This window comes from Microcebus murinus, chromosome 15 (genome assembly GCF_040939455.1).
Source record: "Microcebus murinus isolate Inina chromosome 15, M.murinus_Inina_mat1.0, whole genome shotgun sequence".
Taxonomy (NCBI): Eukaryota; Metazoa; Chordata; class Mammalia; order Primates; family Cheirogaleidae; genus Microcebus; species Microcebus murinus.
The window spans coordinates 39,097,396-39,120,366 of NC_134118.1; the positions used below are offsets into that span (position 1 = coordinate 39,097,396).

Sequence of the window (22,971 nt, forward strand, 5' to 3'; positions counted from 1 at the left end):
CCATGGACAACTGTGGTTTTATATTGTTATATGATAAATATTTTAGGAAATGGTGGAAAATAGAGAATGCTCATCCTTTAGTTAACTTTATTGGTTCTTTTAAATCTTACCTGTTAAAAGTAGAGTATTTTTTTCATGAGGTATTTTACTATTTTCTGTGGTCAAGTTTGATTTTCTTCCCAAAAGAGCTCAGCCTGTGCTTGTACTCTGTTTAGAAATAGAAGAACTCATGTTGAGATAGGCAATGTGATAGCAACGGCCAATTAAAATCTAATACATCACAAAGAAATATTCTGATTCTAGAATTCTTTTGGTACCCAGTGACGACAGGCATAGTAAGAAGTACAAGGGTGGGAAGATTTAGAAAAGTTTTTGGATTAGTCATTACTTATTTGGAATTGGTCTTAAAAATTTAAAACAATGTAAAGTTGGATAATTACAGAAAAAATAATGAAGAAAGAATACAGGGCTTAGATACTATCAAACAACTGAGAATACTATGATTTGAGGGCAGTGAATTTGTTTCTAGAAGGCAAAAGGTAAGTAATTAAGTAATATTAGTTGTCTGTTTTTTATCAAAAGCTTTCTAAACTGTCTACAAGGCATATTTTTTTTTCTCCTGGAATTTGTCCAAAGAAATGAATTTTCTTAGGATTTGATGGAATTGTTTCTAAAGTCTTTTGCTTAGAGATGTTAAAATGTATGGTTGACAATGTTTCTCAATGTCTTTTACAAGACATGAGAATATTGTCAATTCCCTCTCGGGATTCTGTGCCTTATAGGAAGGAAAACAAATGATCACAGGATGAAAAGTTTTAAGTTGGAGATTACTAACATATCACATTGTCTATATAAAACAATTAAGGTCTCTTGGCCAATGTCTGATTTTAAGTAGCATTGCCTCGTCATGTACCCTTAGTTATAAACTATATGCCTATGTAACTTTGAGTTCATTTATTTATTTGGGCTAGTTAAAATTTTTCTTTTAAAAGTTGAATGATTTTGCAAATTAAGTACATTTAGTGTTAATGCTGAGCTGTTGTAACTGTTGTTAACAAAGACCAATATTTCTTTGAGAGGCCTCTTAAAAAGAGAAAACAAAATCATGCTATTTTCAGAAAGTAGGATATTTCTTGTTGTTTTCCTTTTCAATCAGCTCCATTACTAAATCATATTGTATAAATATAGATTTTTAGTGTGCTCTTGAACACAGACATATTTAATCTCTTTAAAGACTAACTTGGAAGATTGAATGTGGCACGAGAAAAAGCCTAGATTTTAACTTACATAATTTATATTACCAAAGTGGTAATAATCAGGATCTTTGTCAGCATTATACATTTTTACTCTTGATAGTCTCTGCCCATTGAGTCAAATGCTAATGGTAGACTCAAGAGATAGATCAAAGAAATTGGGAAATCCTTCTTAACTGTTCCTATGTGAGATGAAGCAGAGGTAAATAGTGATTTTGGAATAAACTATTCTGGATACTTGGTTGATATTTGTCATTTGTTAGGAAAAAAGCTCTCATGGAGTTCTAAAAACATACTAAAAATATTATCAGACTATTCTTTTGGAATGATTAAGTATAAAGATACAACCTTGTCCATCTTGAATTAATTACCCTATAGACTTAATTAAGATAATTAGCTTGATAAAGACTGGGTTGTTCTTTCAGAACAGACTGTGAAAACAATTCTGGTGGTAAGAGATCATTTTCTAGAGCTGTTTCCAATATAGCATGACTAATTATATGTTTTCAAAGAGAGGAAGTTTTAGGCTTCCAACATGGTTTTTAATATGGAACTATCAACATAAATTATCATTTGGAGTGAAATTACTTGACCAGTATCTGATGGAAAATTTATACTTCAATATTTCCTCTTGAAATGTCTTGCAATTTTAAAACATAATTTTCTTTATTTGAGAAGTTTGGATAGCATGCAAAAGGTTTTATTCTGATAAGTATTAAAGAGCCCAGGATCTAGGTTCCTTTTGATTTTCTGTATCTTAAGTTTATCAAGAGAGTCTCCTGTTTATTTTTAGAAATGTAAAGGAATTCAAGATTCTTTTCAACTGCTACCTACCATTCAGGCAATTCCTTCATGAAGCCCTGGATCTCAGCATGTTCCTAATGAATTGCAGATTCCAATTCTTAGGAGGTTTGTAATGAAGCTTTGGGATTCTAAATGGGTCAGAGCAGGTTTTGTACTTTATCAGGTTGTGAGAAAATCCAAGAGGCAGTCTGTACTAAAGACTTTGGAATAATAATTTTGGTACCTGCTGATATCCATGAGAGAAGGATATTATTGAAGACTAAGCAATGAAAGAATTCTTTAAAGGTATTACTTATTGGGAGATGAATCAGTTTGTTCCAGCTCAATATAAATATTCTTGGACTTAAACAGGGTTCTAGTGATTTAAGTAAAGTGAAGTTGGGGAAAACATCTAGGTATTTAACCACTTCTCACATAGCTTTTATCTAACCCTCCTTATTTTAGGTTTCTGTCTACCTATACATCTTTAATTCCTAGTTCTAGAAAAATTGGTACTTCCAGTTGCTGAGCATTTGGGGGACTCTGTTGTGTAACTAGTTAGTTCTTGGGTTTTTTTTTTTACTGTCTACTTAAGGTTGAGCTTTCTTGGGTCTGGTAATTCAATTACTACTTCTCTATCTGCTTTTCAGCTTTCCAAATTTAGTTGCCACTGTCTCCTCTCCTTCTCATTCTTGTGGATTCATTTCTTTTTTTTTTTTTTTTTTTTTTTTTGAGACAGAGTCTCACTTTGTTGCCCAGGCTAGAGTGAGTGCCGTGGCGTCAGCCTAGCTCACAGCAACCTCAAACTCCTGGGCTCGAGTGATCCTTCTGCCTCAGCCTCCCGGGTAGCTGGGACTACAGGCATGCGCCACCATGCCCGGCTAATTTTTTTATATATATATCAGTTGGCCAATTAATTTCTTTCTATTTGTAGTAGAGACGGGGTCTCGCTCTTGCTCAGGCTGGTTTTGAACTCCTGACCTTGAGCAATCCGCCCGCCTCGGCCTCCCAAGAGCTAGGATTACAGGCGTGAGCCACAGCGCCCGGCCTCATTTCTTTTTTTAAAAAAATCCAGGCTGGGGGTGGTGGCTCACGCCTGTACTCCTAGCACTCTGGGAGGCTGAGGCAGGCAGATTGCTCGAGGTCAGGAGTTCGAGACAAGCCTGAGCAAGAGCGAGACCCCGTCTCTACTATAAATAGAAAGAAATTAATTGGCCAACTAATTTATATAGAAAAAATTAGCCGGGCATGGTGGCGCATGCCTGTAGTCCTAGCTACTTGGGAGGCTGAGGCAGTAGGATCACTTGAGCCCAGGAATTTGATGTTGCTGTGAGCTAGGCTGACGCCATGGCACTCACTCTAGCCTGGGCAACAAAGAGAGACTGTCTCAAAAAAACCAAAAAAACAAAAAGAAAAAAAAAATCCAAATTGGTGTATTTGTTCAATATGCTATATTACCCTGAAACACCCTATTCAGTAGGTACCTTTGAATGGGAAACTGTCAGCCTCTTCCAGATGACATATCTTAAGCTAATAGTGCACTAGGGTCTAGTGTAGAAGTTTAGTTAGCTGAGAAGAGGCATTTATTTTTTTAGCTAAAAGAAAACACAATGGAATTTATTTTTGGTTAGAGTATAGATACCATGACTAAGATACCTTTCTTGTATAGTAACTCTTTACCAGCGCCCTCCCCAAGTGAATTTTGAAAATTAAGATAAAATGTTATACTTCAATGCAATGAAAAAATTCACCAAGGGCTAAGTATATATTTTAATGCAGTGAAAATGTTTATCAAAGGCTAAGTATAGTTGGACATTTGTGCAAAAAGATGATCAAAACTGTGAGATGTTAATGTAGTTGACTGAAAAACTAGTGTTAAAATGTTGATTTTTACAACTATTAAAACAGAGTAAAATGCTAGAGGCTTTTATCATGACCAGAGAGGCCTGCATTGTCACCTGGGTATGTGTATGTGTGTGTGCTTGGGGGGCAAAATATATAATTAGAGTAGACGATCAGCTTTAGTTTATGTCAGTCAAACTGTAGGCAAAGAGTAAACTGTTCCTTTTTGCATTTTATACCTGGGATAAAGCAGAAAAAAAAATACACTGTCAATCAAAACAAAAAGGTAGTTGTAATTACTTCTAGCTTATTTTATAAACAATAATGATATATTAGCATTTTAATTATGAATGTTATTCCAAACATTTAGATAATATATAGCTAAAATTTTAGAGGATACTCTGTAAATACTGTTTGAGGAAATGGGATTTTTGCTTTCATTTGAGATGTATGTGTGCATGTGTACACACACATGTATGATCTTGAAGATAGCATGGCTGAGATGGAACAATCAACTTTAGTATGAAGCTTATAGAGGCTCCTTTTCCATTATATTCTCATTTGCATTTTTGTAATGTGGGGTTATATCATATATTTCTGGTGCTCATTCCCATCCTCCAATTAAAAGTTTAAAAAAAACATGTAACTAATCTAAAAAGGGTATCTGTAGGGTCACTTCCACATGACAAAGGATTTGCCCTTTGTCATAGTGATATTTGATGTTTAAGGATGACTCTTGGGAATTTGGCTGTGAGTTAAAAGAAGCATTTATATTTCTCAGTTCACCCAGAGGAGTAATAAACCATACTTTGACTTCTGAAGTCTGTTTCAAAGTCAAATGCCTTCCTTTGAGAGTACTTTGTTGCTCACTTATAAAACTGGAAAAGGGCAGTTCAGTCAATGCTTTATTCTCCTAGTTAGGAAAGGAAGCTGAGTATGTGGCCACCAACAGGAATAATTTAAGGGACCCTCAGAAGGCCCTTCTATCAAAACATATCTCCCCGAATGAAGCCAACATATTTCTCTTTACTGTTTTGAATTATTTGAAATTCTGCCTCTTACAGATTCACTTAGATTACAGTGTCCTCTTTTAAAAGAAAAATATCCCAAGGAGGGTTAAGTAGTCTATTAATCAATTATTCAGAGTCCAATGTGGCTTAGTTTAATTAAATTGCTTTCCTCTAGTTATGGACATTTTGATGGGGGTCAGGAAAGAAAAGAGGGAAGTAATACAGTGTCTGCGATTTTTCAGTATAAGGTAAGCCTGAGCAGAGAACACTGAAGTGGGGTCACTATTGGCATAGACAGAATGAGGGCACTGAATACTTGATACTGGGGAAGAGGAGACACAGAAGGTAGGACAGGAATGAAGAAAGAGAAGTGGGGAAATGCCAAAGATAAACTTTCACCTTTGAAATATTGTGGGCCAGTCCCTTCTCCGTCATAAAAGCCTTTTAGTTAATGTTGTTGGGTACTATGGTGAAATGGTCTTGTAGTTTTTTTGAATTTGTGTTATGTTTTAATGTATATTTTGATATTTTGGGAAAAGGAATATACTATATTAGAATGATGCCGTAAACATATATAGTGCTATTTTATCCATTAAGCAATGAATAAATAATTGAGGTTATGAGATTAATTATTGTCAAAAGCAAGGAGGAGAGCTCAGAATTATGCACCAAAACAATTCTGAAACTCTGTTAATTGAGATGTATTTTTGTGTGTTTTTGCTACATGGCTGGGATAATGCAATGTAGTTGTGTTCTTGGTAGACTTGAAAAATATTTCTGCTCAAGCAGGATTTTTTTAAAAGCTTACTTTAAATTGTAAAGCCTTTGAAATATAATCTACTTATTTTAGAAATTGTTAGGCTTGTTCGTCTTACAGAACAGCATGTATGAGCAGAAAAGCAAAGTAATTTATATTCTTGGTTAATCACATCAATGGGAGACTGACAGCAATACCAGGGTCCAGGCACTACCTACAACTTTGAGTGTTTGTCTTAATTGCAGATATATTACATAGGAGAAAAGAAATGATGTCATTCATACAAACTTGGTAAAATAAAATCTGGATGGTCAGAAGCCACAACTTTGTGTGTGATAGCTAGGCTGATCATGTGATTTATTACCCAATCCAAATTCAGACAGTTTTGAGAATGAAAAATGATGTTCAAAATAATTAAAATGATATGTTTAGAAATATTTGTGTATTGGTTTTATTATATTGGTATGGGGACTTTAAAATTCTAATATCTACGTGGAGGAAAAGGTTAGAAGCTGATCTGTGACTGAGAAAGGAAGTCAAAGGGTGGGGGAGAGAGAGAGAGAGAGAGAACAAACATGCATATCAGACACTAGGTATTTATTAGAGGAAAGAGATAACTGAGAATCCTTATCTATGGAATGCTTTCAGAATATATCTGATCTGTCTAGGTTGCTTATGGTAAACAAGTATAGAATTAAAAGATTTCTGGAATATGTCCTGTTGGAAAATGTCAAAGTCAGTTATGTAATTATCAGAATATTAAATGGAGTTGTTTTATGATCAAAATAGCTACGTTTCTGTAAGTAATGGCTCCCACACATCACTTAACTATTGCATGTATTAGACCTGGACCAGATCACACCGTAATGTGTAAAGGAAGAATCAAGGAGTTATGTTGTTACTTTCAGACTTCTTCAGGCTTTGTCTGTATATCAAGATTACATTATCTTTTGAAATGAGTAAAGTTTTTTATACTGGGTAAGATCTCTGATTTTATTACATTTTATTGTAATATAAAGTGAGAACATGATATTTGTCTTTCTGCTGTGCTTTCTATTTTCCTTTTCTGGTCTCAAACTATAAAATAATTCTATTCTAAAACTATGTTTAAAAGTAAAAATCTTTAAAACAATTAAAATAAATATCTTCATATAAATTAAAGCTAAAAAAAAACCCCCAAAATAAACTACTTGGTTATTTGACCATTAAAAAATAACTGTAAGTGGAATAATTTTTTTTGGTATGTATTTATGTACAGTAAAAACACTCTTAGTCTGTTTTTATTACAGTGATACTGGCATGTATTTGTATTTTTTCAACATGGTTTTTTATTTTTAGTTTTTTTAAGCTTTTTAGCTTGATTGACCCCATTTGTCTATTTTTGCTTTTGTTGTCAGTGCTTTTGAGGTCTTACCCAAAAAATCTTTGCCCAGTTGTGTGTTCTGTAGCATTTCATCAATGTTTTCTTTTGATAGTTGCACAGTTTCATGTCTTACATGTAAGTCTTTATTTTATTTTGAGTCCATTTTTTATATGGTGAGAGATGGGATCTAGTTTCATTCTTCTGCATATGGACGTCTGGTTTTCCCAACTACATTTATTTATTTTTGAATTATATTTTGATAGATTTAGCTTTAGCTGGGATACATGTATTTCCTTTTCTATTTGTAAGCTTTGTTTTCAAAAATTGCAATTTACTAAAAGCTTCAAGGACTTATGATTTTTGATCCTGTATTAACTGATGAATTTTATTAAAAATTTCAACCCTATTGAATAAAATGCCACCAAAATTTAAAGAACTTACTTATAAAAGTTTATTACCATTATATGGTGATCTAGCACCTCTTGTGTTATCCTGGATGAAGGTGGAGCCCATTCTTCTTCTTTTTTATTTATTTATTTATTTAGAGCCCATTCTTCTAAGTGAAGTATCATAAGAATGAATAAACAAGCACCACATGTACTCACCATCAAATTGGTAGTAATTAATCAATATTTATATGCACATATGGAAGTAATTTTCACTGGGGATCGGGCAGGTGAGAGGCAGAGGAGGGGATGGGTAAATTCAGACCCAATGGGTGTGATATGCATGGTCTGGGAGGGGCACGTGCAAATGCAATAAATGTAACCAAAATCTTTGTATCCCTGTAAAAATTTTGAAATAAGAAGGTTATTACCATTATAGAACAAAGATTGAATCATAAAGATAAACAGAGTAGTTGTTTAAAGACTCAAACATTCCTCAAGATAATCCAGGCACAGAAACACAAATATTGCATGTTCTCACTCATATGTGGGAACTAAAAGTACATTTCATGGAAGTAGAGAATTGAATGGTGGTTACCAGAGCCTGAGAAGAAGGAAAGAGAAAGGGAAGATGAAGAGAAGTTGGTTAATGGGTTTAGAAATACAGTTAGGTAGAAAGAATAAGGTTTAGTATTTGATAGTACAATAGGGAAATTATAGTTAATAATAATGTGTATTTCAAAATAGCTAGGAGAGAATTGTAGTGTTCCTGGCAAAAAGCAGAGATATGTGTTTGAGATGATGGATAGTCCCCCACAAAAAATTAAAATAAATAGTTGAACAACATTTGCCTGGAAAAAATCCAATTGAGCAGCAAAGAAGGAAAACAAATGTTGTCATGCTAAAGCATATATATTTTAAAAAATTAACAATAGCTTTTCACAATAATTCTTTTAGTTTACCATATTTAATGTTTTTCTATATACTTTTTTGCATATTTTGACAACTAAAGTTTCTATTTCATTTGGCAGAATATCACAGCTTGTTTGGACACAAATATATATTATGTACAGTACAATCAACTCCAACTACATTACTCCAAGCTTTCTTTTTTTTTTAAATTGGAAATTTGCTTTTATATTTTCTGTGGATAAAGGATGGATAAAAGCAGCACAAAAATTCAGTCTTAAAAACTATATAAAAGATACATTAACATGTAACAGTTCCTACTCTGATAATAAAACTCACATGTACCCCCAAATAGTCCAAATCAGAGTACTCCCTTCCATTCCTATGGTGAGACATACACATTGAAAACCCATTCTAAACTTGGAGATGTGACGTAGACCGAAGTGTGCCCGCCATCAAGCTTTCTTATTTTAGCAAAATCACTTTTTTTATCTTGTTATTGTACTCTATCAAAATTTATATTACCATTACAACACAAATTATTTAATCTTTAAAATTGAATTTTTAAACTGATGTTATGTGCATATTCACAATAATGTCAGATGTTTCACTTTGACAGAAGATCCAGAAGCTTTAGTTTCAATCTATGAATTAGATTTAAAAAAAATCAAACACTATTGGAATTAACTGTTTTTTTTAAATTCAAGACGACTAATGGAATTGCTATAAAATTGGAAATATTTAACCATTTGCAAATTCTTGTTATGCTAATGAGCTAACACTTAATAGCTATCACTTTACTTTTTATGAAATAAATTTAGAATGAGAAATGGACAAAATAATTTTAAAAATCTTGTTTGATCTAATTGAAAAGTCATTTCACAGAGTGACACAAAAATATCTTCTGCAGTTACCTGTTAAATCTTAAATGTAAAAGATTCTGATACTTCTTCAGCATATTTTTGCCTTCACGTTTTATGTGCTTAAATGACCATCCCAGAGGATGGCAAATGTCGAAAACCATCTTGTGTCAGTTACATATTTATGATTAGCTTTCTAGAGAAAATAAAATTCATTGCTTAATTTTTTATTTATCATGTATATTTCTTGAGCTAACTGCTCCATAAAGAGTTTATCAAATCCCTTTATGTTTTGTCAAAACAAACAGAAAAGCATTATTTCATTCCTTTTTTATGGCTGAATAGTACTCCATGGTGTGTGTGTATATGTGTGTGTATGTGTATGTGTGTGTATACACATACATGGTTTTAATTTGTAATTCATTTGAATTACAAATTAAATTAGTGATATTGAGCATTTTTTCATATGTTTCTTGGCCATTTGTCTATCTTCTATTGAGAAGAGTCTGTTCATGTCTTTTGCTCATTATTTGATGGGATTTTTTAACCCTCATTGTTTTGTTTGAGATATTTGTAGATTTGGATGTTAGTCCTTTGTTGGATGTATAGTTCGTGAATATTTTCTCCCATTCTGTAGGATATATGTTTACTGTGTTGATTATTGCCTTTGCTGTGCAAAAAACTTTTTGGTTTAATTGAGTCCCACTTATTTATCTTTCTTGTTGCTGTATTTCCTTTTGGGGTCTTATTCATAAATTCTTTCACTAGGCCAATGTCCAGAAGAGTTTTTCCCTACATTTTCTTATAGAATTTTTATGGTTTCAGGCCTTACATTTAAATCTGTAATCCATCTTGATTTGGTTTTTGTATATGGTGACAGATAGAGATCCAGTTTCATTCTTCTGCATGTGGTTATCCAGTTTCCCCAGACATTTATTGAATAGGGTTTACTTTCCCCAGTGTATATTTTTGTCTGCTATGTAAAAAATCGGTTGGTTGAAACTATGTGATTGTTTTATTTCTAGGTTCTCTGTTCTGTTCCATTGGTCTATGTGTTTACCTCTATACGAGTAACATGTTGTTTTGGTTACTATAACCTTGTAGTATAATTTGAAGTCAGGTAATGTAATGCCTCCAGATTTGTTCCTTTTACTTAGGATTACTTTGGCTATTCAGGGTCATCTTTGGTTCCATATGAAGTTTAGTATCATTTTTTTCTAGATCCATGAGAAATGATGTTGGAATTTGGATGGGAATTGCATTGAATCTGTAAATCACTTCAGGCAGTATGAACATTTTAACAATGTTGATGCTTCTAATACATGATCATGGGATATTTTTCCATTTGTATCATCTATGACTTCTTTCATCAGGATTTTGTAGTTCTTGTAATCTTTCATGTCCTTGGTTAAATATATTGTTAGATATTTTAATAATTTTTTGTAGCTACTGTAAATGGTATTTAGTTCTTGATTTGACTGTCCAGCTTGACTGTTATTAGTATTAATATACGGAAGTGCTATTGATCTGTGTATGTGAATAGTGTAACCTGAAATTTATTTATCAATTCTAGGAGTCTTTTGGTTGAGTTTTTAGGTTTTCTAGGTATAATATATTATTGGCAGATAGGGATAGTTGATCTCCTCCTCCTGATTTGGATGCCCTTTATTTATTTCTCTTGCTTGATTGCTCTGGCTAGGACTTCCGGTACTTTGTTGAATAGAAGTGGTGACAGTGGGCATCCTTGTCATGTTCCAGTCCCTAGGGGGAAGGCTTTCAGCTTTTCCCCATTCAGTATTATCTTAGATGTGGGTTTGTCATATATGGCTTTTATTATTTTGAAGTATGTTCCTTATATGCCTAGTTTATTGAGAGTTTTATAATGAATGGGTGCTGAATTTTATCAAATGTTTTTACTGCATCTATTGAGATGATTATATGCTCTTTGTTTTTAATTCTCTTTATGTGGTGTTTCACATTTATTGACTTGTGTGTATTGAACCATCCTTGTATCCCTGGATGAATCTCACTTGATCGTGGTGGATTATTCCTTTGAGGTGCTATTGAATTTGGTTTGCTAGTGTTTTGTTGAGGTTTTTAATCTATGTTTATAAGGGATATTGGTCTGTAGTTTTCTTTTTTTGTTGTGTGCTTTTCGTGGCTTTGGTATCAGGGTGATACTGACATTGTAGAATGAGCTAGGGAGGATTCCCAACTTGTTGATGTTATGGAACAGTTTCAGTAGAAAAGGTGCCAATTCTTTTTTGTAGAGCTGGTGAATTCAGCTGTGAATCTATCGTGTTTGGGATTTTTTTTATTGGGAGCATTTTTATTACTGTTTGAATCTCACTATTCATTATTGGTCTGTCCATGATTTCTATTTCTTCCTGATTCAAGCTTCAGAAATTATGTGTTTCCAAAAAGTTTTTCATTTCCTCTATATTTTATCGCTTGAGTGTGTAGAAGTTTTCATAGTAGTCATGGATATTTTATATTTCTGTGGTATTAGTTGTAATGTCTCCTTTTTAATTTCCCATCTATTTTTTTTCTTTTCTATTTCTGCTTCTTTCTCTTCTATTTATGGCTAATATGCCTTGTAGTCCATAAATTTATCTTTTCAAAGAGCAAAGTTTTTGTTTCATTGAGTGTTTGTATTATTCTTTTTGGTTTCCATTTTGTTTAGTTCTCCTCTGAGCTTTGTTATTTCTTTTCTTCTGCTAGTTTTGGGTTTGCTTTGCTCTTCTTTTTCTTGGTCCTTGAGATGTGACATGAGGTTGTTCATTTGTGATCTTTCTTTCTTTTTGGTGTAAGCATTTAAGGCAATGAATTTCCCTTTTAGCACTGCTTTTTGTTGTATCTCACAGATTTTTGGATACTTGTCATTCATATCAAAGAAATGTTTGGGAAGGATGTGGCTAATGAATGTACAGTATGTCCATGGTTTGAGAAATTCTGTTTGGGATTTTTAACCTTGAAAATGAGCCACATTGGCAACCTGAGACCAAGGCGGATAATGATGAGCTGCCAAGATTGATCAAGGGACAGGTCAATCCTCTTGCAAGACAACACTTGACCACGTGTCACACAAACAATGCTGCTCAAACTATAGCAGCTGGATTTGGAAACTCTGTGCTATCTACCTTTTTTTTTTTACCAGACCTTGCACCAACTGACTACCACTTCTTCTAGGCTTTGGCCCACTTCTCATAAGGAAAAATATTCAATTCTCAACAAGGTGCGGAAAACGCCTTTTGCAATTTCATTACCACTGGCAATGCTGATATAAACAAGTTACTGGGATTCTTTGCTGCTGACATAAACAAGCTACCTTTAGGATATCAAAACTGTGTCAATAGTTTACATGCATACTTTGATTAATTGCACTGTTTCTTCTTTGAGATATAATAAACCACATTTTTTATTTGAAATTAGACATGTCATATTTAATGATCAATTAGAAAAAGGAAGAGCAAATCAAGCCCAGACCCAGCAGGAGAAAAGAAATAACTAAGGCCATAGCAGAACTAAATGAAATTGAAAACAAATAAAAAAAACATACAGAAGATTAATGAAACAAAGAATTGGTTCTTTGAAAAGATAAACAAAATTGATAGCCCTCTACCTAGATTAACCAAAAATAGAAAAGAAAGTATCCAAATAAGCTCAATTAGAAATTTCAAAGGAGATATTACGACTGATCCCACAGAAATATAAAATATCATTTGTGAATACTATAAAAATGTCTGTACACATAAACTTGAAAGAGTTGAGGAAATGGACAAATTCCTGGAAACACACAATCTCCCAAAGCTCAATCAGGAAGAAATAGAAGTTGCAAACAGACCAATTATGAGCAACAAGATTGAAGTAGCGATAAAAAAATCTTCCAAATAAAAAACATCCCTGACAAGATGATTTCACAGCTGAATTTTATCAGGCCTACAAAGAAGAATTGGTACCCATACTACAGAAATTATTTCATAACATTGAGAAGGAAGGAATCTTCTCCAAATTATTCTATGAAGCCAGTATCACCTTGATTCCAAAGCCAGGAAAGGACACAACAAAGGAATAAAACTATAGACCAATATCTCTTATGAATATAGATGCAAAAATCCTCAATAAAATTCTAGCAAACCAAATTCAGGAACACATCAAAAAAATAATCCACCATGACCATGTGGGCTTTATCCCAGGGATGCAAAGATAGTTCAACATACATAAATCCATACATGTGATTTACCACATAAATAGAAGCAAAACAAAGATCATATGATCATCTCTATAGATGCAGAAAAAGCATTCAACAAAATTCAGCACCCTTTTATGATTAAAAACTCTTAACAAAGTAGGCATAGATGGGACATACCTCAAAATTATAAAAGCAATATATAACAAACCCACAGTTGACATCATACTGAATGGGGAAAAGTTGAAAGCATTCTCACTTAAAACTGGAACAAGACAAGGATGCCCACTGTCACCACTTCTATTCAACATAGTGCTGGAAGTCCTAGCCAGAGCAATCAGGCAAGAGAAAGAAATAAGTGTATCCAAATGGGGAAAGAGGAGGTCAACTATCGCCCTTTGCTGATGATATGATCTTATATCTAGAAAACTCCATAGATTCTGCCAAGAGATTCCTGGAATTGATAAATAAATTCAGCAAAGTCTCATGTTACAAAATCAGCTTACATGAATTGGTAGCATTCCTATACACCAAGAACAGTCAAGCTGAGAATGAAATCAAAGACTCAATACCTTTCACACAACTATAAAGAAAATAAAATACCGAGAACTATATTTAACCAAGGAAGTGAAAGATCTCTGCAAAAATAACTATGAATCAGGCCGGACGTGGTGGCTCATGGCTGTAATCCTAGCACTCTGGGAGACCGAGGCGGGCAGATTGCTTGAGGTCAGGAGTTCAAAACCAGCCTGAGCAAGAGCAAGACCCCGTCTCTACTATAAATAGAAAGAAATTAATTGGTCAATTAATATATATATATAGAAAAAATTAGCCAGGCATGGTGGCGCATGCCTGTAGTACTAGCTACTTGGGAGGCTGAGGCAGGAGGATTGCTTGAGCCCAGGAGTTTGAGGTTGCGGTGAGCTAGGCTGATACCAGGGCATTCACTCTAGCCTGGGCAACAAAGTGAGACTCTGTCTAAAAAAAAAGAAAGAAAGTAAGAAACAAACAAAAAACCTATGAATTACTTCGGAAGGAAATTGGAGATGATGTAAACAAATGGAGAAATATATCTTACTCTTGGCAGAATCAGCATTATTAAAATGTCCATACTACCCAAAGTGATTTAGAGAGTCAGTGCAATTCCCATCAAAATACCAATGTCATTTTTCATGGATCTAGAAAAAAGATAGAAAAAGAAAAAGAAAAAAGAAAAACAAAAAGAAAAAAGTTCTTTAATGTAATTATAGTAGATGTCTTAAAATTCATGTCTCCTCATTCCAATAAGTAGGTCATCTGTTATCTGCTTATATTGAATATATATTCTCTTTGTTATGAGTTTCCTGTGTCTTTGTAGTTCTTGTAGTCTAACAAGTTATATTCTGGACATGGTTTACTAAAGAACAAAAGCTAAAATATCTATGTCTATATTTATACCTATTTTAAATTTTAAATTTACTATGTATTTTTCTTCTATGGGGTTCTTGGCTTTATCTTATAGCTCTTTCATTGAATTTTAATTTTAGTAATTATGTTTTAAATTTCTCTTAGCTCTAGTTCTCTAATTACTCCCCGCCCCAAACACAGAAGCCTGTTTTTATATATGGATGCAATATTTCTTGGAATTTCTCTGGTGCTGTTGATTTTCCTCAAATGTCTGGTAATCCATGGTTGTTCACTCTTATTTGTTAAAGGGGAAGGTTGAGTAACATAACTGGCTGGCATAGCTTTGCTTAGCCATTGTATGCATCTATTTCCCCTAAATTAAAGATTTGAAAATGTAAACTAGGTGTACTTGGGTGGACATGCTGACCGGTAAATAGGTTTGAATTTAATATGTATGCTGTGTAACAGGCAGATAAGCTGGTGGTTTTCTTTGGAGTATAGCACTTCCCAGAGAAATCCTTCAAATTCTTTAGTGATGAATGGTTTCTAGCCTGTGTCATATGGCATTTCTGCCAGTTGGCTGAAAGTGAAAATGTGGGAGAGATTTACCCAGCTGTTCAGTAGTCAGTACTTTAATGAAATATTCTCGGTATTGCCCTACAAACTTCTCCTGCTCCACCTCCAGCCTGTGTTGTGAAAGCTTTCTGAGTTCTCTCCTAGGCAAAACAGATCCACCTTTTGTGCAGCCCTCATCTGCCACTCCACAGGCTTGTCTTCTCCATCACTACAATAATCCTATCTGCATCCTGTCTTCTCTAAACCCATTACACATTGTAGAACACTCATAGTTTCCTGGCCACTCTGCTTCCCTACCTCATTCCTTTTCTGGATATTATATTCTCTTTCTACATTTTTTAGATTTATTTCGGTGTGATTTGGGAGGGTGGAAGGTGTTTGTGCTTAGTCTGCCATCCTACCTCAGCAGTAACAAGCATTTTTTATGTTGTTATTTAAATTTTTATGCTTTTGCTTTTTTTTTTTTGTTTGTTTTTAAAGAAATTTAGAAGTATTAGAATCAGGTTTAAGCATCTTATAGGGTTTTTTACCCCCTATTTATCCCTTATATATCCTATCATGGACTGAATGCTGGGCAGACCCAGTAAATACTTGTTCAGTTGCTAATTTTTAAAACCCACTAACAAACCACAACTGAAAGTATTACAGCAGAACGTGTGAAAGTTATGGTAAATTTGTATTCTGGCAAAAGTAGAAAAACTAAAAACAAACTAACATTCATATTTAAAATAATATATGCTTGAAATGAACTTCGCTTAAAGCAATCTTTGGTTTTGCCTGATTTTATGGTAATGAAGCAGGAAAGGCTAGAGGGAGTTAGAAGCTGGTGCAATGAGAGGAGATAGGCACTAGGAGGAGCAAAGCAAAAGAACTGAGAAATGGTGGGACACTCAGAGGTGACTAAAGGTAAAGAGTAAAAATAGAGATTATCTCATCTTTTGCTTCCTGTTTCCTTTGGCATGGAAGGAATTTTGAGGTGGCTCTGACCCTGAACACTTAAACTCAAGACTAGAACAGAAAAGCAAATCTGAGTTTCTTTGGAAAATCTTGGGTGTAAAATGCTGTGGATTCATTAGTTTTCCTCAGGCAGAAGGTAGCTATCTACTTTTTAAACCAGTGGAGTGTTTGTGTGAACTAGCAAGGGGATGAAAACCTCTCTTAACACTTCTTAATTAGGCTGGAATTCCATCAAGGGATTTGTGCTGACCTCATAAATAATGAATGTGAAATTTAATTTTCCAAAGTCACAGGTGCCCAGTCAAGGGTATAGACAATTTATGTATCTTTTCAGGATAGTTTACTGCATGTGAACATTGTTCCAGTCCTGAAGTGCGTTTGCCCCAGTGTAGAGCCTGTTTTCTCATCATGGCTGAAAACTCCTGAAAGCCTTTGTTCTCCTGAACACTTTGGAGACTAGTCAGGCACATTACTACCTGGTTCATTATAATTTTGCAGCATTGCTTATATTTTCCATGGCTTAGTTTAATTGTTTGCTTTTCTAATCTCTGGAAATGATTTGGTAAAAAGAAAATAATAAGCACAACAGCCAGTTATGGCTTCTGCTTATAAATTCATTGAGTAACAAAGAAGATAAATGAAGATGGGTCAAAGACAAAAGTAGAGATTATTCACAAGTTAAATTTTTCTATTGTTTGAAAATCACCTCTGATATATTTTAGAAATAATTGGGCAGAAAATATTTTTTAAAATCTACGTTATTCCCCATGGCTGTCTAACTTTCCCATGATAAATTGGCCTAAGCATTTAACTTTATAAAAATAACAGTATGACTCTTTAAATTATAATACTTTGCAGTTAGCATCACATAAGACAAAGTGCTCCTGTCTGAAAATTTTATATTTAATTTTAATCTTGCAGAATTACACTGTAACTGTATAAATAGTCTTATACTATCACAAGTAGTTAAAAATGCATATTTCATTTTTACATATAGTAAAATTTTCTCAAGTGAATTAAAGTACTGTTAATCTTTTCACTGAATATAAATATGGGCTCCCCTCTGATGTAACTAATGTAACCTGTACTATTCAGTAGAGAACAGAAATGTTAAATCATACATAAAAAAGTGGCTAAGAGTATTTCATTAGGAAACCAATTCTGCAGTTTCCATAGAGTTACCGAAAATGTTATTCACCTCTTGGGGAGAACTTTTGGCATAAAGTTGAGTTTTGCTTGGCACCATGTTTGTAAGTTTAGTCTCTTTAGCTTAGGCTTGATGTCAACTGTATACACACTTTGTTCATGTGTTGAAGAAAAAACAATTTTAGTTCTCAACAAAAATTCTCTGTATTTTTCTACTGGTATTTAATCTTTGTGTTGAGTTTAAGATTTAGAATTCCAGTGTGATGGTTTAAATGTGTACTGCCTTTGCAATAATGACTGTTTGCAAGTAATTGTATGGGATTTTGGAGTGTAGCTACTTATTCTATTACAGGCTCTTCATCTAAACCTCCCTGTGGTATTAAAATAAGGATATCATATGAAATATGGTAATGTCTCTGATGTGCAATGAGCCTTTTAGAATTCTCAGCCATTCAATAGCATAGCTGCAGAATGCACATTAAAAAAATTTCTAGGTAAATGTAGAATGATAACTTTCAGAGACTGGGAAGGGTATGGGGGTGAGATAAAGAGATAACTAATGGGTACAAAAGTACTGTTAGATGGAAGGAATAAGATCTAGTGTCTGGTAGCACAATAGGGCAACTAGAGTTAATAATTTATTATATATTTCAAAATAACTAAAAAAGTGGAATTGGAATGCCGTTAACACAAAGAAATGATAAATGCTTGAGGTGATGGATATCCCAATTAACCTGATTTGGTCATTACACATTGTATGTTTGTACCAAAATATCATATGTACCCCATAAATATGTACAATTATTATTAATAATTTAAAAATTGCTAAGTAAAAAAGAATAGAGTCAGTGAAAGAAAGATGGAGAAAACAACAAAAGACACTAATAGCATTTAGCCAATAAACATGCGTTATCTACAAAAATGATTTATGTGTAATAAAATGTGAAGCATAAATGTCATTATTAATACTTTTGTTGGAAGTTTTCATTCCTGAATAAACTTATTTGCTTTATATTGCTTTGCTTTTTAATTACAGAATTTTGGTTATCTAGAATAACCATTGCTCTTTATAAAATGAAGTCAGTAATCTAACATACAAGTATAAGAGAGTATTAAGGTATATAAATTCATAATTTTTGCCTTCATGTTAAGATTGAGATGATAAATTTAAAACACTAAGACCATTAAAATTGATTGACTGTGTTACTTAAGTCACCAGACTTTATTTCCATAAGTAAGAGGTAGATTAGAGTCTATTAAATTATACACAAGGGTGAATGTTTTTGCTTGGTATGTGGCCTGACCCTTGGGTTATTTCAGGGTAGAATTTATTATAAATTCCTGAACTGTGCTGTTTCATTGTAACCTTTAACATATTTTTAATTGATATGTGTATTTCACATTATTTGTGGGGTACATATTATATCTAGTTATATGTACAGAATGTGTAATGATCAAATCAGAACGTTCGGGGTATCCATCACCTTGAGTATTTATCATTGCTATGTATTGGGAACACTTCAAGTCCTCTCTAGTTAGAAATAACAATACATTATTAACTATAGTTATCCTATTCAGCTATCGAACATTAGACATTATACTTTCTATGTAACCTTATATCTAATTAATGGGTATGTTTGTACTTATTAATCAACCTCTCTTCATCCCCCCTGCCATACACCCTTCCCAGCCTATGCTATCTATCATTCTACTCTCTACCTCCATGAGATCAACTTTTTTAGCTCCCACATATGAGTGAGAACATGCAATATTTGTCTTTGTGTGCCTGGCTTCTTTCACTTAATATAATGACCTCCAGTTCCATCCATATTGCTGAAAATGACATGATTTCATTCTTTTTATGACTCAGTAGTATTCCACTGTGTACATGTACCACATTTTCTTTATCCATTCCTCCATTGATGGATGCTTAAGTTGATATCATACTTTTGCTATTGTGAATAACACTCCAATAAACATGCAAATGCAGGTATCCCTTTGATATACTCATTTCTTTTCCTTTGGGTAAATACCTAGTAGTGAAATTGTTGGATCATATGGTAGTTCTATTTTTAGGTTTTTGAGAAATCTCCATTTTGTTTTTCATAGTGGCTGTACTAATTTACATTCCAACCAACAGTGTGTAAGAGTTCCCTTTCCTCTGCATCCTCACCAGTATCTGTTATTTTGTCTGTTTAATAACACCATTTTAACTGGGGTAAGATAATATCTCATTGTGGTTTTGATTTGCATTTTGCTGATGATTACTGATGTTGAACATTTTTTTCATATGCCTGTTGGCCATTTGTATATCTTCTTTTCTGGAATGTCTATTTATGTCCTTTGCTTACTTTTTAATGGGATCATTTTTTTCCTGTTGTCTAAGATTTTTATATATTATGGATATTAGTCCCTTGTTGGATAGTTTGCAAATATGAGCAGGTTGTCTCATCAAGCTGTTGATTGTTTCCTTTGCTGTGCAGAAGCTTTTTAGTTTAATATAGTTCCATTTGTCTATTTTTCTTTTTGTCATCTGTGATTTTGAGGTCTTAGCCATAAAATGTTTGCCTAGATAAATGTCCTCAAGCACTTTCCCTATGTTTTCTTCTAGTAGTTTTATAGTTTTGGGTCTTATACTTAAGTCTTTAATCCGCCTTGAGTTGACTTTTGCATACAGTGAGAGAAAGAGGTCCAGTTTTATTCTTCTGCATGTGGCTTCACTTTTTCCCGCACCATTTATTGAAAAAGGTATTTTTGCTGCAATGTATTAATATATTCTTGGCACCTTTGTTGAAAATCAGTTGGCTGTAAATATGTGGCTTTATTTCTGGGTTCTCTATTCTGTTTCATTAGTTTATGTGTCTGTTTTTCTACTAATACCATGCTGCTTTGGTTTTTATAGCCTTGTAATGTATTTTGAAGTCAGTTAATATGATGTCTCCAGCTTTATTGTTTTGATTAGTATTGTTTTGGCTATTTGGACTCTTTTTTGGTTTCATAAGAATTTTAGGATTGTTTTTCTATTTATGTGAAAAATGATGTTGGTATTTTGATAGGGATTGCATTGAATCTATAGATTGCTTTGGGCAGTAGGGCCATTTTAACATTATTAATTCTTCTAGTTGATAAGCATGAGATATCTTCCCAATTGTTTGTGTCCTCTTGAATTTCTTTCATCAGTGGCTTATAGTTTTCCTTTTAGAAATGTTTCTTTGGTTACATTTATTCCTAGGCATTTTTATTATTTTTTTGAAGCTATTGTAAATGGGATTGCTTTTTTGATTTCTTTTTCAGCTAGTTTATTATTGGTGTATAGAAATACTACTGATTTTGGTATGCTAATTTTGTATTCTACAACTTTACAGAATTTATTCATCAGATCTAAGAGTTTTTTGGTTAAGTCTTTCAGTTTTTCTCTATATAAGATTATATCATCTGCCAAGAGGGACAATTTGACTTCTTCTTTTCCAATTTAGATGCCTTTTATTTCTTTTTCTTGCTTAATTTCTCTGGCTAGGACTTCCATAACTTGAAGAGGAATGGTGAAAATGGGCATCCTTGTCTTGTTCTACTTAGAAGAAAGGCCTTTAGCTTTTCTCTATTCAGTGTGGTGTTAGCTGTGGGATTGTCATATACGGCTTTTATTATGTTGACATATATATATTTTTCTATGCCTAGTTTGTTGAGAGTTTTTTTTTTATTATGAAGCGATGTTGAATTTTATCAAATCAGTTTTCTGCATCTATTGAGATGATTATGTAGATTTTGTTTTTTCATTTTACTGATATGATGTATCGTGTTTATTGATTTGCATATATTGAACCATCCTTGCATTCCTGAGATGAATCACATTTAATCATGGCATATTGTCCTTTTGATGTGCTATTGGATTCAGTTTGCTAATATTTTTGGAGGATTTTTTATGTCTATGTTCATTAAGGATATTGGCCTATAATCTTATTTTTTTATTCCTTCCTTGTTTGGCTTTGGTATCAGGGTAATGCTAGCCTCATAAAATAAGTTAGGGAGAATTCCCTCCTCTTCATTTTTTTTGGAATAGTTTAAGGAGAATTGTTGTTAGTTCTTTGAAAGTTGGTAGATTTTGGCAGTGAAGGCATCTGGTCCTGGACTTTGCTTTGATGAGATACTTTTTATTACTGATTTAATCTTATTGTTTATTATTGGTCTGTTTTATGTTTCTTCCTGATTCAATCTTAATAGGTTGTGTGTGTCCAGGAATTTATCTTTTTCCTCTAGGTTTTCCTGTTTGTTAGGGTAAAGCTTTTCATAATAGTTTCTGATTATCTTTTGTATTTTTCTGGTATCAGTTGTAATGTCTCCTTTTAAATTCTGATATTGTTTATTTGGGTCTTCTCTCTTTTGGTTAGTCTAGCAAGAAGTTTATCAATTTTGTTTCTTTTTTCAGAAAACCAAATTTTCATTTTGTTGATCCTTTGCATTTTTTTGGTTTAATCTTATTTAGTTCTGCTCTGATATTTATTATTTCTTTCCTTCTAATAACTTGGGTTTGGTTTGTTCTTGCTTTTCTAGTTCCTTGAAATGCATGATTAGATTGTTTATTTGAAATATTTTACTTTTTTGATATATATATATATTGCTATAAACATCCTTATTAGCACTGCTTTTGCTATATCCCATAGGTTTTTTTTTTCTTTTCTTTTGGTATATTGTGTTTTGCTTTTCATTTGTTTCGAGAAATTTTTTGATTTCCTCCTTAATTTCTGCTTTGACCAGTGGTCATTCAGGAGTATGCTTTTGAATTTCAGTGTATTCGTACAGTTTTGAAAATTCCTGTTGTTATTGATTTCTTTGGCAGTTATTGATTTCTTTGGCAGTGGCTGGGGCCAGTGTAGCCTTTGGTCATAGCCACTACTTCTCTGCTTGGAGGGGCAAGTTGCTGCTAGTGGCTCTCCCTTTGGCCCCAGTAGCAGCAGCTAGCAGCTAGCAGCAGTGGTAGCCATGGCAGGCTAGCCCTTCCCTGTGGTTATCCCTCCGCTGCAAGGGCAGGGTCACTGTCAGTGGCTTCTGCCTCTGTGCTGGCCAGTAGCAGCCAACAGTTGTGGTGGCTGTGGGTGGGGAATTTCAGTGGGGCTCTAGGGATGTGGAGATGCAGAGGCTGTTGGGCCTCAGGGGAGGATGCAGTCTGGTGGGGGCTGGGCTCTCAAAATTGCACCATGCTATAGCTGCTTAGGGCTTGGTGGCTTGTGGCACTCAGTGTGAGCTCCCCTTTCTGGAATGCCATTGCACAGTCTCTGGGAAGCTTCCTATGTTAGTCTCAGGTCCTGCAAGGTTAGGGGGCTCTCCCATTGCTAGGACTGCAGGAGTCTGTGGTGGGAATGTGGACTTCTAGGGTCTCTCACTTACACTTTCCTTGCACCGGCCAAAGTTATATGGGTAGCACATAAAATGTGGGGAGAAGAGTTGGAACTAGGTCTCCTGACTCTAAAGACCTTGCTGTTGTTAACCACTAACATATGCCAACCCTCTGAAAAGCCAGTGGATTCATGGGAGTTATTATATGTAAATAGTATAT

The 22,971-nt window shown here is 33.8% G+C and overlaps 1 protein-coding gene across 3 annotated transcripts in view; it reads left to right on the forward strand.

Annotated features, from left to right (window-relative positions):
- Positions 1 to 307: 307 nt before the first annotated feature.
- IQCM (IQ motif containing M) overlaps positions 308 to 22,971 on the forward strand; it is a 363,621-nt gene continuing 340,957 nt past the window's right edge. For 2 of the 3 annotated variants that reach the window (XM_012783746.2, XM_076010595.1), the window contains exon 1: positions 308 to 539. The gene's annotated coding sequence lies outside the window, so the exon portion shown is untranslated. Of the gene's footprint in view, positions 540 to 5,063; positions 5,137 to 22,971 lie in introns of all 3 variants that reach the window. The other variant, XM_076010594.1, reaches the window with a different exon arrangement.